General features: G+C 47.6%; 1 protein-coding gene across 3 annotated transcripts in view; it reads left to right on the forward strand.

Annotated features, from left to right (window-relative positions):
- The first annotated feature begins 6,484 nt into the window (after positions 1-6,484).
- The window catches only part of LOC126573092 (dual oxidase maturation factor 1), a 17,815-nt gene continuing 4,299 nt past the window's right edge, over positions 6,485-20,000 (forward strand). The window contains exons 1-2 of one of the 3 annotated variants that reach the window (XM_050232943.1): positions 6,485-6,591; positions 7,745-8,525. The gene's annotated coding sequence lies outside the window, so the exon portion shown is untranslated. Of the gene's footprint in view, positions 6,592-6,614; positions 6,725-6,770; positions 6,791-7,744; positions 8,526-20,000 lie in introns of those variants that run through there. The other 2 variants (XM_050232944.1, XM_050232945.1) reach the window with 2 other exon arrangements.

Raw genomic sequence — 20,000 nt, forward strand, 5'->3', positions numbered from 1 at the left:
CAATGATGTCGCCAATGAGTTGACCCGAGGAGATGAAGAGATTATGAATTAATCTAACGCTATTGCTGATGTTTATCATGGCTTAATGTTACCATTATTCTAGCATAAAGTTTATATTGGTCTTATACTATTTTAATTAACTATGAGTTAACTGGCATTTTGATCCACATGTTATTGCTAAATATCTGATAACCGATCTGAAACCTTGTCTGATGTAATTTTTGCATAATTACAACAAAGCTTTCGCATAAACACCTCGGCATTGCCCCACGAAGAAAGTTTCCTCTCTAGACCGAGTGACCGTGCATAAAACCGAAGCCGCCCTCCAAGACGCTTCGATCTGTTTACTTCACCCTACAAGGGGCATCTAACGAAAGTCGCCTTTTTCGAGTGGCTTCAGTCGATCGAATGGCGATGGCTTGGTAAGTTGGTTGGCAAAACAGATTTCAAAAATGGTATGCAGTTCGAGTGGTCATGCTGATCTTGCATCGATTACACAACGCACGTAAGCGATGCGTAAGCGATCCAACTGATCATCATCATCACTTCTCATCAACAGGGCTGCTGTTGATTTTGGTCCCCGCGTTCGAGTCGGTTGATTTGGATTTTTTCCACCCCACCCCAACGCATCCACATCACCAATTCAAGCACCTCGCCAGCGACTTTAGCATTTCGATACTTTGCGATCTTTAGACTACGGTCGGGGCTACGATCGCCCACCACCGCCCTGACCCAGCTGATGAGCATGATTTAATCATGGTGATCTCGCCGTTCCCGCTTGCCACTTTTGGGCCTCGTGGTTCAGGCCCATTGCTTCGGACTTCATTTCTTCAGCTGATTGCATTAACCTTACGAGCGTAAGGATTGTATCACGCGAATTGATCGATCTTTTGGTTTGCGGTATGGTTCAACCCTCTCAGAATTTGAGTTTGTTTGTCCGGTCAATGATGTCAATGATGTTGTTTGAGATAATTTGTTTATTCCGTTCCCGTTCTCCTTTGTTACACGCGTACATTCGGTGGAATCATAATTCATACTTTTTTGTATCATATTTCCTTATCTAACACGCCCTTCGTTACCACGCCTACACCATGTAGGCATAAGCGTATGATCGACCCGCAACCGTTGGTCGAAATCATTTAACAAACTCGCAAAAACTGAACAATGGTTGCCTTTCCTTTCACTTTGCCCACGGCTGGCTTCATTCTTCATTGACAATCAATCTGTTGAAGCCAAATCGGTGGCTCATAAGTTCTATCACCGAGCCAGGCCCGGTTCCAACCGCAACCGAACCGAAAAGAACCTGGCAACCACACGGTGCTCCAGGAAACAGATCGCGATACGCGTAGCGCTTGGTTCAATGTCGGTCAGGCTGTGTGTCAGACAGGAATGTCCGCTGTGGCACCAACCGCCACGGTTCCAACGCGCTACAGTCATGCTCAGCCAGCCAGCCAACCAACCAGCCAGCCAGCCAGCGAAGCACGACGAATGGGTTTGAGCACATTCTTAGGTTCAAGGTTTCATTTGACTCACTCTGTCCCGCGTGCCCGTACCAAAGCCGCAATAACTTTTGATTCTTGCTCCGAGCTTGCTCCGATCACGGGCCTAGGATCAACGGAAATCAAAGACCGGGAACGGGGAAACCTCGAAACACCCTTCCCTTTTTTCTGCTTTACGTTTCCGACGATGTTCTACAGAATACGGTCGCGTGTGTACCTTTTGCGAGCAGTGGAGCCGGATGTTGGCCAGATTTGCTGTCCGGTTGTGAATGATGATGATGACGACGATAATTCCAGCTTCCATCCACATTCATGAAGCGTTTTGATGAAGCCAGCTATTGAAGGAACGTTATTTTGGTTACCACCAAGACTAGATTTCTCAACTCGTTTGACAACAAACTTTCAAATCATTCTTAAGCATTTTATGCATTGCATTTGCCAAACATTTTTTAATTACTAATTTTTTTTTTAACATATATAAGGACGGACGAGCCGTATGTTTATTTAATTACTAATTGATGAAGTGCATAATAAAACAATATAAAGATTATGAAAAAAATTAAGTCAACCATTATAACGAAAGACAGCCCACGATGCAGTCACGATGGTCTGATAGCCTCAATCGTGCACTCACCCGTGCGCACACACTCGCATTATGAGTCAGCGATGCCAATGCCAATGTTACGCCGGGCAAAACGGAGCTACTCGGTTGACGATTAATTTACAATTCACCTTCCTTTAGAACGGCCGCTCTGTCCGCTCTAGCCGCTCTACAGGTCGTGTTGCTTCCGTCATTCTAACGGTAGCACGTGAGTAGGAAGTCAGCCGTACAGTTTGAGTGGCATATCCCCAATCAGCTCGCCCAGAAGCCGATGAGGAACTGATGGAGTTCCACTTCACTGATCGAGCGTTGCGTAGGCGATTGGAGATCAATAGAATAGCTTTTCCTATAGCTGTTGTACGGCAAAACAGTGCGATAAGGAACTTCAGCTGAGGGGTTGAAGGCGATTAGTGAGGGGTTGAATTTATTTCACGTTAGGCAGAGGATGTCGTTTAAAAATGTTTTGTGGTTCAAAATCACTAACCATAGAAACAATTTCGTGAATCGTTTTGTTTGATTTTATTGGGCAATCGGTTTAACGCACAATCTTGCGAGAGAAGTGGTATTCCCCTAAGAATAACATTGAACAAAAATTTGCATACGCAACAAAGCTATTTTCTAGATATTCCTATACAAAAAATAACAGATAAAAGATCTGTTTTACGATCCACCTTGCTCAAACCGGGCAAATGAATAAAATTGACTATAATTTTCTTATGCGCCTTCGCCTGCCTATCTGCTCATCTTTGTTTTGCTACACTCTTGCAAGCAGCTTATGTTGGATTGCCTCGAACGGCTGCTCCGACCGGGTGTGTGCCAACCAATGCCAGACCAGGCCCAGACCTAGGCCGAAAGCGAAAGAAATCTCTCACAAGTGTCCCAGCCCGCCCGGTTCATGATACCGTGCGAAAATGCATCGCAACGTTCAACACCAAAAACAGCAGTAGTAACATCGTGTTTTCACTCCATGTAAGTCGGCCGGCGGGCCGAAAACGGTTGACCAGGCCGGGAGGACCCCGGGTGAAATTATAAAAATGCAAAAAAGCTCACCCCTACCTCCTAACTGCCTCGCAAAAATGCTACCCCCAAACGAGGTAGCAGCGTGCTGGCCACTAGGGGGGAGACTTTAATATGCGTTATTTTATTTTATTTCCCTCATTTTCGCTTGCGCAATAGATCAGCCACAGCAGCAGCAGAGGAGCCAGCAGCAGCAGCAGCAACATTGCGCACGAGCTGAAGATGAAGAAACGCACCAGCAACGCACCACGGGATCTTAAGGCCCGGTTTGACGAGTTTTGGCGCCGTCGCTAACAGCCGGCTCACCCGGTGCCCGTCTTTGCTGCAGCCCAGGTCGTCATCGGATCGGAATGGGTTGGTGGGCTGGGTGTGCTAGATCGAATCTCCGATGGGTGGGGAGCACCGACCTCAGAGTACTGAGGATCGCGCGACTGCCTTCAAATTTGGCAGCTGGCAACGGAATGCTGGTGACAATTTGAGTTCGCTGAGATTGTCTGGATGGTATTACGTCTGACGTTAATCTGGCTCGAGCTTAAACAACGTTCATCCTCAGCGTGCATACATCGTATAAGGAGTGATACCTTATCGTCCTGCGGACTCCTCGTCACAACATCGTCGTGTAGTTACGGCAATACGGCGACGAAACCTTTTGCAAAAGGTGCGCAATCTGCAGCACCGCAATACACGCCTAGCGTGGCCAGAATTTACTATGGCGCATTGAATGCACCGGGTGTGTTGGAGCTTGTTGTTGTTTTTTTTTTATAAATTTACACCAACCGACACCGTTACGCCATTTCTAAAAATAACACTAACCGGCCGACAGTTTCATCTCTCCCCGGGCTTTGCAATAACTTATCTCATTAGGCCATTTGCATTATGCTCGCTTGGCAGGCTCTCGGACAGACTGAAAGCCAGTCGTGCTTCATTTGCATTACCCCAACCCGTTAAGTTACTATTTATAACTAACAACACACGCCAGCGCAACCAGCATGTACATTCATTAAGCATACCACAAGTCGCATCGTTGATTAGATAGTGCACTATAGCCATTTGATTGTGTGGTCTCGAAATATTAGTCTCTGGGTTCAGGCATCACTTAAAAAGATAATTATTAATTCCCGCTGCCTATATTCCTTATTGCTCAGCATCGTGTAATGTGACCGCTGCAGGTAAATTGAATGGCTTTATTAGTATTACACCATGTTGGCTAACACAGCAGAGTAGTATTGCGAACAAACAAATTAATGTTGCTCACATAGCTAAACATGTAGCAAAAGATTATCTTCAAGCTGCATTAGGGAAAAATCTAACGCATAAGATTATCCATTTGTTATCTCTTTCAAATCAACTCTCATAACAAACATTATTAGCAAGCATTAGTTGTTTTTTTTTTTGCTAAACAGTCCGCAACCCGTTCCAAGCTAGAACTGAATTGATTACGGTACAGTGCACCTTTCTTCTCGCCCGGTTGCATCAAGGTACCGGCAGGCGAAGTTCAAAGTCGTTCATAAGTGAGTCTGGCCTTAGGCAAGGTTTCAGTAGCTCTCCTTGAGCCGGCAACACAAGCTTACCCCTAGCTGCCCGTCAGACACCAGCAGGCGTCATCGGCTCGCCACAATCAGAAAGTGCAAACGTTCGCCACACGCAATTCGCAAACGAGCGAACCCATCCATTCACTTTATCCAGCGAAGGAGACCTCACAGCAACGCGATTGATAGACACACAGGCATCGGAAAAACGATAAGCGGTTCATCGTTTGTTGTTTGGCCAAAAACGGCTGTCAATCTCTCGACGAAACTCAAAAGACTTCAATGCTTCCGTTTCGAAGCAAAGTAAGACACGAACCCGACATCCGTTGTTCGGTTTCAATCGATACTTAAAATGCAAGAAATAACGGAAGACAAATTGGTTGGTTGGTTGTTTGGTTGAAATTTACAATTTTTGACATTCTTTTTTTGTTTTCAAATTCCATCAATACTCGAGCAGAATGGTGGCATAGTGGTACACTTCAGTTCAGGAGGCACAGAGCAGTTCACTTGACCATCTGACCTTGAGCATTCCATCGCATGTTTTTATCCCTGTTTTTATCGCACGCGGTAGCACGCAGCACTCACACAAGCACACGGACGGACGGACGGACGGAATCGGTGTTGATCAAACGAACCGATCGAGCAGCAGCTGTCCGGTCAGCGCGATATTTGATGAAACGTGACGCCGGGTTCAAAACTCAAGTTGAAGGACACCAGGACATTACTGGCAAGGGTAGAACCGATTGAACCGTTTACCATTCGTTTCCTCCTCTCCAATTCTCTGCGATGCGGCAGCAATCGTAAACACCAGTACTGGTGGTGGATGATGATGGTCAGAACCATACCAGAAGTACCATCGGGTTTGAATTTCATTATCTATTTAATAATGAATGAATCAAAATAAATTGTACCGTGGAAAATGGTGGTCAATTTTGATTTAGACTTCGGTTTATGTGATTCCAAGATATAAAATTCTACCTAATTTAATCATCTTAAAATTTCATCATATTTAATTCAAATCATTTTTGATATATTAAACGCTTCATGCACTATGTTTCCATTACCAATCCTCATCATCCATTGCGATGGGCGCACGCTGAGAGTTCATCTCGTGCATCTCTTCCACGCTGGCGCATGTTGTAGGGTCTCTCGTAATAAACGCGATCACCATACCAGTTTGTGACGTCACCGATCACTTCCAATTCTGGCTGGCGCATTCCGTCCACCACCGAAGCATCCAGACGCACACGCAGCACGCGGAAAAGCTTTCAGTTTCGGACGCCAACTCAACGGCGCGACACTACAACCACTAAGCCCCATTGGGTGACCGATCGTGACCGAACACGGATATATCCAGCGTCTTCGAGCGATCGTTCGCTGCTCCGTTCACTCAGCAGTTCAGTTCCGCAAAACTACCAGAGTAGTAGCTCGCCCAAGACACCTACCTCTACCATCTCCTTTGCTTAGTGGTAGTGGCACGTTGCTCTACCGGACTTGTCTCCACCTAGACACCGTCTCGTGTGCCCGCAAAACGTAAAACCTACACCTTCGCGCACACAGCACCTCGATCATCATCTCGAACCTACACCAGCAAAAACGAACGCCAGCGATCGCCAAAGTCGCCCCCACGGTTTTGCGGACGTGATCTTTTTCCGCAAAAAACAACAACACCAACAGCGCGCCATTCCGTACGATCCACGCCGGTCTCAGTTACGTCGTCGTCGACGATCGTAACCCTCTCCCCCATTTGGCGGTTGGCGATCCACCGCGAACGCTCCGGCTCGTTGTGGTCGTGCAGGCCACGGTTGCGCGCGCGGTTGTTGATGTGTGTCTCGGGCCTTTTTGTTGTTACTGGTGGATGAGTGTGAAGTAATATTACGTACAAAACATTTCGCCCGAGATCGCGCATTTTCCAGTTTGAACAGAACCATCGCTTGAGACAGAGGTACCGTACCCCCCTGGCGTGTTGTTTCGTTGCTGGTGTCTCATTGTTTCGTTTATTTTTATTTTGTGTTTGGGGTGGGGAGGGCGATAGGATTTGCTTATTAACGTCGTTCTGCGTCCTGCGCCTTCGTGTGGTGTGTTATCTAACGTGCTTCAAATCGATGAGTTTGTGCAACAAACTGCAGCATAAAAAACAAGCGGTTAGCATCTTGTGATGCTTGTGTGAATATTGCGCTGCAATCATGTAACTGGACAGCGCAGTGATCCCGAGACACAGTGCACAGTGCAATCCATTTGAATTCTCCATTCTACTGACACACTTCTTTCTGCTCCGTTGCCCAAGCAAAGCCGATGCTTCCGCTTCACCTACGTCAGGGGTCCATTTCTTTCGATTACTTAAAAGTGAACCCCTTTTCCTCGTCTCTCTGTCTCTCTCTCTCGCGGCAGTAGTGCAACGACGCCAGTAGTGCGAATTGATCGCATGATCATGTGGACGGGTTTTAACATTACGATTATTACTTAACAATCGCTGCGTGAGTCTCTTCCTCTTTTTTTTTTTGCATGTCTGTGCCCCGTTCCGTCTTTCCGCCTTCCGAGCTGAGTCAGGGAGAGGGGGACAAGAGGCCTCGTTTTCCGCGATGGCGCACGAAGAAAGTGAACAGCGCGGGAACCGCACGGGAAAGAAATGAATCGCGCGCAATGGCGCAACCGAGTGAAATGAGCCCGACGAAAGCGAAAACCTGCTGGGCTCATGTTCACAGAAAGTGAAAACCATGCAACCGCAGCATAACCAACGGCTTCCTCCTCTTCCAAACACGCTCGCACGCAGCATCAACATCAGCGTGGTGTGTGTCTTTTTTTTAAGGGCGGCCAGATGCTGCCTCAGTGGCTGGACTGTAGTGCAATGCTGGAGTGGAAGTCCATAGTAAATATGTGTTCAGGCTTCATATTTAACAATCCATCATTCCGGGAGCCATTTTTCGAAAGCATTTTTTTGGGCGAATGATGCACCGATCCTGTCACTTGGTGATGGTGTTGGACGAGAGTTAGTCAAGCTCTGGCTGTCTCTCGTGCGTATTTGAGCGAGCGTGCACTCGAAGCTTCCATTTTAGATTTTTCACCAATTCCCCCCTTTTTCTGCTCCCTCCTTCTAGTCAGGCACCGGCAAACGAGCAAATGAGGTGCTAACAGCACTACTACTGCATGGGTAGAGAGAAAGTGCCCACCGTCCCCAAAGTGCGCGTGTTTGTGATTATGTAAAAAGGGAGTTCGTGCGAGTGATACGACCCGACGACGACGACGACGGAACCGGCACATCGGAAGCTGCGGTGAAGCGGAAGAGTGTCGTGTGTAAGACGAGCTGATGAAGCCATCGATCGCCTAAAAGGTGGTAAAACCGGTGGTCTGTGCTGGTGGCTGGTGATCCCGCGTCGGCGATAAGCTGTGGAGCAGCGAAAACCAAAATCGAAAACCTTGGATCGTTCCGGATCTCACTGTCGACGGTCAGTGGTGGTGCGAGGTGTGCAAAAGCGACATCCGAGTCTTACGCCTTAAAGGCTCTCTTCACTGGTGCACACTCTCTATAGAAGACCCCTGTGTGGTTAAGTGTCGTCGAGGTTTAGCTCGATCTTCCCGTGTGCATCGCTGTAGTGTGCGCGTTTTGCGAGAGTGTATCTGTTAGTATCGAGTGTCAGGAAGCGGCGAGGTCGCTTACCGCAAAATCCCATCCCACCGTCACAGTGACAAACGCACACAGTTCTCGGCCAAAACGAGCCACCGAGGGTGGTAGTTAGAGATCGACCTGTTTGGCGGTTGCTCGACTACACGGTTCATCGACAAAGCCCGGGGGGGGGAGCTGGTACGATTTGTTCGTCAATCCCATCTCAGGCTACTTTGATCTTCGTCGCAAAAGGGCGCTAGCTAGCGTTTGAGTTGGTAAGTAAGATGGACGCGCCACACCATTATGGATGGACTGTAGTGCGATCGAACAGACCACGTGCATGGGGATTACAAGCGGTCATCAATCATACCGGTGGCATAGATCATTTTTAAAGTTTAAAATCTTTCTAGAATCAGAATTTCAACGATTACTATGATTTCCACGTTCCCGAACGTTCCCAAATTACACCCCATAAATGGTCCTGACTTTGAATACATTGAAAATATTAGCATTTAACTAGCGAACACGGTCGCTTCCTCCGCTTTGGGCCGGCCCTTGAGAGTGGAGATAGTAATCATACGCGTACGCGCAAATCTTGACGCCATAAACGCTCATTCGCCGGCCCGGAGACGGCTGAGCACACGGTGTGAAACGGAACGCGGTTCACATAGCATTTACATCGGCTAAAGGTTAGCGTCGATTGACGGTGGTGGCAGGCAGCGGCATCAGCAGCAGCAGCAGCAGCAGCAGCAGCTTCCTGTCCAAATGAGATTCACACAGAGCGCCATAATGGAGGAGAACCGTGTGTTAAGCCACAAAGCTGCACGTGAAGGTGTTAAAAGACTCACGAATCTCGCGCCTGCCCGTCCCCACCGGGAGCTTGATTGGCCTGTTGTGTATGACATGTTGCAAAAGCTTGTTGCTTGCCAGCGGATGTAACAACCGTTGGTAGGGTAAAAACATATTCCTTCATTAAAGGCGTGTAGACCACTAACGACAGCAAGCACAGGTGTGCGAACTGGATTTGATTGTAAAACACAGAGAGTTTATAACAATTAAATAGATGCTCTGCTAGTGGCAAACTGTGTGCCAATCTGTCTCCTCTGTACTTGAAATCTAGTTGAACGAAGTGGAAACCATTGTTCCCATTGTGCAATTTAGAATGAAGCTAGTACGTAGTACAGTTACATTGAACTTACAAGGCACTGCAGCAGCTGCTGCTACTGCTCACCCAACCATCCACAGCATGGTTCTCGCTAATCCGCGAAAGATTAACTTATCGAAACCAGCACACGCTGCGGCATATCCTTTCCGGATCGTATTACCCTCTCCGAGAGGGTCTCTCCGTGCCACATAGCGAGCCGCTTAGCCGCGACCGCTATGTTTACGGTTTTAATTTGAGCTGACCTTGGCCAGCTTTAAAGAAGAGCTTTTGTTCGCTCTTCCCGTACATCATCGCCGCCTGCGTTACGGCGAAGATTGTCCACGCGGCGGAACAGGAGGGTTTCATTAAAATTTCAAATGAGACGTGTAGTGGTCGGGTATTACAATAAGCAGCCGCCACCACCGTGCCGCGCCACGCCACGCCGCCATCCAGCCATCCGGCCAGCCCGCACCAAGCTGAGCATGGTAATCAACGGGCTTGACCGACCGGTTGCGCTTCTGACTGTTGCCAGCGGCTGCCGTTGTTGAGGTAATTTTAATTGAATTTTCCAACCCTATACGCCACGAAGCAGAGAGAGGGGTAGGAGGGAAGCACAATTAGGAAGGTTTTGCTCATTCCACCAGCGACGGCTCGATGTCTCCGGGCAGCGCCAGCAGCAGCAGCAGCAGCAGCAGCAGCCACGGCAGTCAGATGCTGCAGACCGCAATTCGCGATTCGTTTTGCTTGCGGATGCTTGCCTCGCACAAAGACGGATTGCTAGCCAGCAGCCGACCACCGGACGGCTGTCTGTGTTCGCTGACTCCACTACCTCCACTGTTTTAACCTTCCTTGCGTCGAACAAAACCTCTCCGAACGACTGACACCAGAGATGGGCAAGAATCTGTGGCGCGTCGCTGAAGAAGCCTTCTTCTCACCGTCACAAATCATCCGAAACAACAAACGACACCGTCCGAGCATTTCGGATTCTCAGGCCTGGAAGTCATGTTCCAGCCATCAGTGCCATCGTTTGGTAGCGCTTGCAAGATGAGAAAAGCCGCACTATCATGTCGTGTTGAGCATTCGCCGAAGATCGCGGACAAATCGTCACACCGTCGGCAGCGTATTGAGCAGCGCGATCGCGATTTTCGCGGAGCTCGTGGTTTCTGAGGTCGCCTAACTGGCTCGCTCGCGATGCGATGAGTTCAAAGGTTGTGAAATCGTGTACGTCTTGTCTTGTCTGATCGTTAACTGCTGTGTGTATCATCCGGCGGAATGTTACTAAACCGATGATCTGCTAGTTTTCTCTTACGCGAAATAATAAAAATTACTAAGTCTTTTTCGGCCTAGAGACTGTTAAAGCTCGATCACACAGAGCCTGCCAATCGTATCAAATCGTACGTTCCTATAGTAAACAGTACCGTGTTGGTCAAGGCCTTCGTGGAGGCCCAAGGCCACAGCTCGGAGATTGGATGGAATGCTGGTTGAAAAATATGGTACAATCGGCGGATTTACGGCCGTGCATCAATTGCATCGTCACTCGCAGCTCATCCCGCCGTAACAACAAACCAACAAGGATGCGCTTGCGCGTGGCGATCGATCGCTCTTGGAGCGATCTTCTGTCGAGAACGATTCTGAGAGAACCACAACCGGCCACCGGTGCCGTCGGTTCATCAATAAAACATGAGCCACCACCGTTGGTGGCGGATGCAGCGGATATCGCTTCGACCAATCGAAGGTGTGATACGATCAAGGCACCAATGGTTGATTCCTGGCGCCATATTGCCGCTCCACGCACCATTAGTGAATACATATTTATGCAGATTCATGACTGTAAACGCCAATCATATGGCTGATCGCCGAGCCATCATCATGCCCCATGGACCCAATCCGCTAACAGGCTCCATTAGGTGAGAAGACGAGATGATTGTTGCTCTTCAGTGACATACAACCGGCTGCGGTCAACATTCGGACGCACTCGACGTCCATAATGCTTCCTCCAATTAGGCATGATGTCTGTAGCTACTTTTATGTGAGATTTTGAACACATTATAACACTTCTCCACCAGAGTTTCGATTAATTATTCAATTTCTACAGTGTACAGTACAAAAAAAACTACAGTACAACCAATCGTTCCTAGTGATCTGTGTCAAGATTTTCCGTCCCAAAATTCATCATTCAGTTCAGCGAAACCATCGGACAAAAGGACGCGAGTTCAATACACGCCAATAGATCGATTCCGCTACATGCGAGCATGTAATGTAACTGTTTCCGATGCAGCGTACGTTCAACTGCAGCACACAGTTGAAGGTCGCGTTCGCCAAATTTAATGCCACGTATTCACCGGTGCGACCTGCCGCGTTTCTGCCGAATCCATTTGACATGCCAAGCAGACTGTAGCGGTCACCGCATGTTCGATCAGAATAAATGAACGAATGAACGTGCAGGAAGGATCGGTTGCCAAGATCAATAAACCTTCTCAAGGATTATGTTCCGCAAACCGCTTCCGCGCATGTCAATAGCTTCGCGAAACCGCTATTTATAGCCAAACGCGTTGTTCCGTGTAGCATTTTTAGTTTCAGTCGTTGGATTACGAAAGACCTTCGCACTTTACAGCTAGCTAGTGAGATTCAAGTAAATGAAGCAAGCTGTTTAAAGTAGTAATTGGGTGATTGAGCTAATGTTTTGAGCAAACTTACTTTATTTCATTTTCGGTTTGGCGTTTTTATACCACAAGATGCGTTTCTCCAGGCGTATTTATTTTGCTATTAGTCCTTTTTGAGAGATCGCGATCATAAAACCACGCCAACCAACGTTTGGCGTCTCTCTTTCGCCGATTCTAACACTGTATGTTGGGTCTACCAGCGTATTTTAACACCTAATTAAGCAAGAGTGCCCCAGGGTGTTAGTGTTAAAATAAGGTTAACGATTCCTGCACGAATCCAATACGGATGCTCCACGATCGTTGCGATTACGATCGCACTTTACGGTGTCCCATCATTTTCGTCACCGGCACCGTAATGTGTTGCAAAAAGAGACGATCCCGCGCCGCAGGCACTGCCTATAGCCCTCAGTCACGATCCACGCGGAAAGCTGGGATGATTGGTCACGATCAACACCCTGGGTGACACCATATTGTGCGCGAGTCCGCGCGTGCAGTCGCGCGACCACGATGCGTTTCAAATATCCCAAACCCAGAGCAGATCACCACTACCAGCAAAGTGGTGGTGTTGCGCCAAAGTGGTGACATTCTAGCGACCAGCCATGGGCAGCATCGCGCCAGCTAACTTTCACAAGCTGTAGAAAAACGTAAAAAATGCTCGAAAAAATGCTGCCATCGAAGGGGAGACGCTGGAGTTTAGCTAGAGTTAGCTATACAAACAAGTCCTACGGGCCTGGGGTCCTCAGCAGGTTGTGCCGATGATGGAAAGTCTCCAAATCGAACATTGTGTAATCCGGCGCGAGCTATCCGCATGGCCGAGGTATGGCCAGACGCCCTGGTTGGCCCAACGTGGCGCCATCACCCCGTACGCTGCCACCACTTACGTCATTTCGCGACCAAATCTGGTTCGAAACGCCGAGTTTCCGACGAAACCACGGGCCCGAGGAAGGGAAGGTGACCCATCATTCACCCCGTGGGGGGAGGTGGGCCACGACCTAGCCCAGCCACGGCGAGCCATAGAAAACTCAAATCGATAATTAATTACTTTTGTTTGTTTTCTCCCGTGGTCAAACAAATGAACCACTAATTCGGTGCCCTCAAACGTGCGCTCACGGCTCACGATACCCCGTCAGAAACGGAGGAAACACGATTCATCATCCTAATGATAAACGGTCCGTTCGTCTATTGGCCGGCTAAATATGCTGTAATCGATTATGGGCCAAGCCCATCGCCTGCCCTACTCTACACGTCGCACGAAGAGCAAACAGCGAAGAATGCTTGCAAACGCCTCGATGGCGATGGCATGAATCGTCCTGGTTACGATTTGCATGTTTCGGTGAAGAGGAATGCAGCATCCGCGAAACCAAACAACGGGCCGTGCGCGAACCAACCGAAAAGGTCACGAAACCCGCGAGGACCTTTACAATGGATCGTTTCTTGTTGCTTTTGTTGCGGAGGTTGTTGTTGTTTTGTTGGTAAAGTAATTTCTTGCCATTAGCCGGTAGACGAAACGGAGCGTCACGAAAGTTGTACGTCTCAATCGCATGGAGCGCAGCAAATGAACATATCAACTGTCGAAGCATGTCGTGGTAAGGCGTCAAGGCGATGGCAATTACGGATCGAGATTTGCAAACGAAAACACCGCCGCTTGGTGTCGTTCTTTGATACGTGATCGTGGTTTTTGGGCGTTCCTTGTCTTTCCATTTCTGTCCGTACTGCTCCGTATTTGCTTTCTCAACGGACAGGATGGGACCGTGAAAGGGATTGGGGATTTGAGTAATTGGCGTTGTAAACGTCACGACAATGCTTCGGATCTAGTTTAATTTTTAAAATAAAAAGGAAAATAAGCATGCTTTATACTTAACTACAAATGACTTTCTTCAGATACTTCTTCAAAAAATCAGCCTTAAAGAGATATGAAGTTAAAAATGGCATAAAATATCATAGGATGTTATGTGCACGACATGATAATATTTGATATCAGATTATCAGCCAGTAATCAAGCACAAAAGCGAAAACTACGGATTGAACAATGTGTAATGTATTTCTACTAGTGTATGATTATGTAAAATTTAAAAGAAATTAAACATAGAATCTAATATGAAAATCATAAGGGGTATTTTATAGGAATTTCAAACAGTATCCTAGATGTTGTCTTTATGATCACTCTATGCTGCTTTTTATATCGTTCACGTTTTCGCTTCTCTTTCGCCATCAACAGTGCAATATGTGCGAAGACAAAACAATAATGTCTAACATCTGAAAATAAATAATAATTATGTACAAAATAATGTAAAACATAATCTCAATTTAATAACACTCATCGAACGTGTCTCATGTTACTCCTAATAGATACAGAATAGATCAGCCAATTAACCCACCATCACTGTCTCACTAAACTAACATTTACCAGTTGTTACGATCCCCAAATTAATACGCTTCCCATCGAACATACTACGTATCGGATCCTAGGCGCCACCACGAATTATGCTCGATATTACGGTCGCCACACCGAACGAGTCAGGCACGAGGGTTAGCGGAAAAAACGTGGAATCATGAAACCATACCGAAGACTTACCATCTGACATTTCACCTCACCGCACCGCCAAAGGATTGACGAGCGTTCTGGCACGTTGCTGAAGGACACGGTCGAGAAGGCTAAACCGTGGTGCGTGCGGGGGCTTGGGGACCCCATTCGACGGCGAGTAGTTCCCGTCCCGTCCATCGACCATCGGCATCGGTAGGCCGGACTTTGAATTCCAGCACACGCGAACGGATTCCGCGCAACCATAAATCATTATCATGAACCCACACCGGCCACTGACCACTGGACCAGCCACTGGACCATGCCATGGTGTGGCGTAGCGTAGCGTTAAGGCAGCCACTAAGCTCTCGCGTCACGTATGTCTCCTCTGAAGGTCTCCGCTTTGCGTCTCTAATCCAGTTCCGGGCTCAGCTCGGGCCCGGTTGAAACAGTTCTCCACCGGCCATCATGTCGCTCCATACGGAAATATGAGATAGGAATATGGTTTCGTTAAACAGCAGCACAACACTACAACACTTACCAGCACAAAGTACGAGCGGCACTTGAGAAGTTGTAGTTGAAGGTGGCCGTCCACAGTCCATTGCAACGGCATCGGTCTGTTCTGCGTGTGGTGCGCACGTGGGCTAAGCTATTAACGTGCGCATTTTACCGTACAACTCCTACGATCGACTACAAACGAACCCGGGTGTACGGTTTTGTACGTACTAAACGATCCAATGTAAAATGCTGAACCGAAACATGATGCGCAAATACGGTGACTTGGCTGAGGAGAGGTGTTTTTGGTAGAGCAACACGATGTTCATATGAGTCATACACTTACATGGATATGGATGATATAACTTTGCGGATGAGGCAAGAAAGGCAGCTTTAGGGAGTACTGAAAGTGAGCGCTGAATCATGCAACTGCGAAGAAGTGCAAGCGCACAACTCACCTGGCTCATCAATGGATTTTCTATCCACATTCCAAACCGGATCGCGGACCGGTGACCGAGCGCAAAGCTTGGTAAATTAAGTTGCTAACCTTGCAGGGAGGAGAGGTGGCAATCCGGCTCGCTCACAGGAAACCATTATCAGATGCTGATGCTCGTGTCGGCACGGGACCCAGTAGAACAGTGGGCCAGTAGAACGCGGAATCATAACGCTGTAGCAGCAGCGGAGGCAGCAGTACTCATCCATCGGTGACATCGCCACAGCAAAAATGTCAATTAACGCCGTTGTTCTAGCACCTGCGTTCTGCACCTCGACCGCCAAGTTCAGTCAATCCAGCGCACATGTGCATCGCGCCATTACACCTTACCGCACCGCACCACTCCTCAGACCAATCTAGGTGAACTTGGGGTCGCTTCGTCGCATGGCGGTAAATTGAATCTCGCCACGACAAACACCAGAACACGCCGGTAGCCCTAGGCACTAAACACGGGATAATGATGTGCCCATACGACCCCACCGGGCCCCTTACAGCGATGGTAGTGAGCAAGCGTGATCGTCAAACACATGCCACGCCACAGCTGCCGGTGCTGCCGGTGCTGTATCTTCGCATCGAATCGATTTATGATTTAACATTACGTGACTGTCCTTCACTGATTACTGTGACGACAGCACTGTCGTGGCGTAGCTGGCGCTGACGCTACCGTACGCGCACTTGGCCGCACTCTAGCCCTTCTCCACGCTGATAGTGGTGGTCGCGAACCGCGTTATGGCCTCGGCGAAGGTTTACCCTTAGAGTTCAAGGTTTACAAACCGGCCGACAAAAGGGACAGCGTGCTTGAGCCGCTCCTGCTGGAGCTGGAGCAGCTGCCGTACCGAACGTGAAGTGGGTGTTCGTGTTGATTGCATTTGGTTTTGAGATCGGCTTTCTTAACAACTTTCTGTGCTCCTTAAGCTTAACATTTCGCGCGGTAGAAAAAAAGCCCCCCTCATGAGTAATGTGCCATGTGCTATCAACCTCCAAGTGTCAACCACCAGCCACCATATGTGGTCGACCTCGATCGGTGCTACATGATCGGTCGTCGTCGTCGTCCACGTCGTCGTCAGCGGTCATCAACGTGCAATCTGTTGGCACTTCCGCGGACAAACCACTCACACGGAGGCACCCCTCCGGAGGGGTAGGTGCATGCGGCCCGCAACCTTGCTATAAGCGTCCTTTGCCGTAAAAGGAATTCCGTTCCACCGGCGAGATCGGCCATCGTTAAGCGGATGTCGCACTGCCCCCTCCCGGTCAGCCAACGATCGAGAGCGGCCCGGCCAGGCCCGGGGACAGTGTGCCGATATCCTGCGACCCAGAGAGAGAGAGAGAGAGAGCACCACAGCACGTGTAAATATTTATGAATTCACTCGAACGCTCGCCATCGGTGTCTCTCTGGTTCGCGCACGCACGCAAATCGCGCGCTACCATGGCGACGTAGCGGATCGCGGACAAACCGTGGAGATCGCAGGCGCAGCACTTCGCTTCGCGTTCGCAATCTTGTGCTAGGGTCAATGGCAGCAGGCCTTGTTTGTTTTCTTCAGCTTATTCAGCTTATGCTTGTCTTGGCGCTTTAACGGGCTCTTAATAGACGTAGCACATGTAATAAATGGCTCTTCTCTTAGCTATTCTAACCATCTTCCTAATCGTCGCGGCACAATCCGTGTCTTCGCATCTTGAAAATCATTATGAGATATGTTTTCCCCAAAAACGATATTCCTTTGTCGCCGTGTTGATCATCATCAAATCGACACGGCACCACTTCAGCAGCTTAAAGACCTTCGTTCTAACGATACGATGCTGCCAATAACCTTCGAGATCTTTTTTTGTTCTCTGCCCACAATCTTATGCTGCCAGTCCCTTGTGTGAGATACTCAAAATTGACGTATCAATATGGGCGCTGAGGCAGCGATGCTCAAGGAAGCGGTTCGTTGGTTACGATCAGCGAGCGATAGAGAACATATAGCTTGTTGATTCAGCATATTTTTTGGGGATTTTTGTTCGAGCTGTGCAACGCAAAAAGAAGCGTATTTGTGTCTTGTTTAATGCGTTGGTCGATCCATCGTTCCAGCACAGTAAACGTGCTGTATTTACTTCCTTCTCGTATTTGTGGTCCGGTTCCATTAAATCGGAATTAGGTATTAGAAAGGAGGAGCATAAAGCAGGCTCCTTCAAATGGACGTGACAGTGGAGCGGGGCTTTAGTGCTTCCCTCCTGTAAGACTAAACGCCCCTGGCAATAAATTCATATCCAAGCTCAATAAACTAACAGACATTTCCGCAGCCGCTCGTGACACTCGCGTTAAAATGGAAGCCAAAAACGTTCTCCTCGCACACTGCTTCGCACATAAAAACGACCCACACCATGTCCGATCGTATTACAAACGGTTAAACACAAGCAATCCTTTCCGAGATCATCTCAGCAACCAGTACCAGCGTGTGCTGCACATAAATCTGATCGCGATCGGTGGCCCTCGGATCGATTGAACGTCATTTTTTCCAGCGTCCGAAATGAGAAATGTCATATTGCGGTCCATCTTGGTATCTTCTAGTCTAGCCAGCAGCCATTCAACGTCGCTAGACGGTGTCTAGTTCAATAATTGGAAGGAAACTGATTTACGGTAGCTGCCATTTTTCAATCCCGGGGTCTCTTTCATACGGGAGTATTGGTAGTGATTTATAGTGGCAGTCATAGAGATTTCCATTACTTAAGACGACCTCAAGCATCATGCACCGCTCAATATTGCGACGCTTGTAGTTCTAATGCCAAATGTGTCTGGCGAAATGCATGAAGCTGATTGGTATGTAGTAACTAATTATGTGCTGCAAATACCATCACCATTGGACATCGATCGTTAACGAAAGTACTTGACGTGTTGGAAATAATATTTCAGCATTATTAATCACAGGGAATACTTGTTCGAATGCTCTCTAACGAAGTTCAAACCCCCGGAGTATCATTAGAAACTCGGGAGCAGTCTTGAAATGCCAGTCTTTACGGTCCGCCAGTGGTTTCACTTTTTTTCACCTACTTTTACCTCAAAACTCTGTCTTGCCAGACTCTATGATCCCAGAGCATCGCCTGTATGTGATGGTACGCCGTTGATCGGTTTTAGAGGCCCATTTGCCATGGCGTTTCATAAATTGGCCACCATCGACCGGTAGCTATTACATGCTCATAACACTGCTGCTGCTGCTAGTCTTACGCAGTCAGTACACAGCATCCCACTGACCTACCTTTACCCTGCTCGTGATTTCCAACTCCCTTTCCAAATCTTGAAAACTTTACTCAAGATTGCACCAAGACAGATCGAGTGTGTAGCATGTGAGTCTAGTTACGGTGGACGTCAGGTTTTGCTTGGTGGTTCGTGCTCTACTTCAACGCTGCTCCATTCTAAGTATGTTCCAGACGATAGCTGCCGGAAAATGGCTTTCCTAACATGGCTTAACCGTGCGCTACCTGTGCGCTACCGATATGAAGCATATCCGTTGTATGAACCACAAACCATACGCCAGCGTGCGCACTAGCAGCCACCGTAACGATGCAAATGCTAAATGCATTGCTAAAGCTCTGTGGTAATAAGGGGCCAACTGCTAGAACTACTTTATTACAATTGCACTTGGGTGCATTTATGCAGTCCACCTGCACACCACCTACAGGAAGGCTGTTATTCGCTTAAGGATAATTTTTTTTCCTGTTTCCTGACACCACGTGATTAACTGAAGTTCAGGAAAACATTGTTCAAAAGGAGAAAATACTAACACGGAGAAACAGTTTATGGAAGCAGTTTAAAAAAAGTGATATTGCTACTTCTTCGTCAATATTCTTTTGATAACTTTGAAACTGTCCATAATTTGTGTATAGTAATTTCGTACAACCGATGGCTGATAGGAATGAGGACGTTTTATTTCTGCAAAGCTTTGATGTGGTTGGTATAGGTATTTTCTTAATATCAATTGAATTTAACTACCTTCTTTGCTGAACACTATTTTTACTAAACTTTATGTTATAACTAATTATGATAAAAAAAAAGTTCTTCGTAAAATCTTGTCACGAGCAAGAGAATATCCCATAACACTATCACTTCCGGGAATTAATTTAACGTACATTTTGTCGTCGTTAGTTTAGGTTTGGCTAGTAGCCTTCCCGGAAATTGACAAAGCTGTAGGCTATTTAATTTTTCGCAAAATCATAGCCTTGACATTCCGAAAGATCCACAAGCTCTCGAAAGCGGTCTGCACTTTTTCTCACAGCTTTACTACCTTCCGAATTGATGTTCGTGTGCAGATCAACCTTTTTCTTGCTTGCTGAACATCTCTCCTTAAGAGTTAGACGAAAGCAGAAAAAACTATGTAAAGATGTTCGATCGATCGTTGACCCAAATTCGATCACAACGAACACTATAAACTTAAGCTTCACAGACATGATATCTAAAAA

This window comes from Anopheles aquasalis, chromosome 2 (genome assembly GCF_943734665.1).
Source record: "Anopheles aquasalis chromosome 2, idAnoAquaMG_Q_19, whole genome shotgun sequence".
Classification (NCBI taxonomy): domain Eukaryota; kingdom Metazoa; phylum Arthropoda; class Insecta; order Diptera; family Culicidae; genus Anopheles; species Anopheles aquasalis.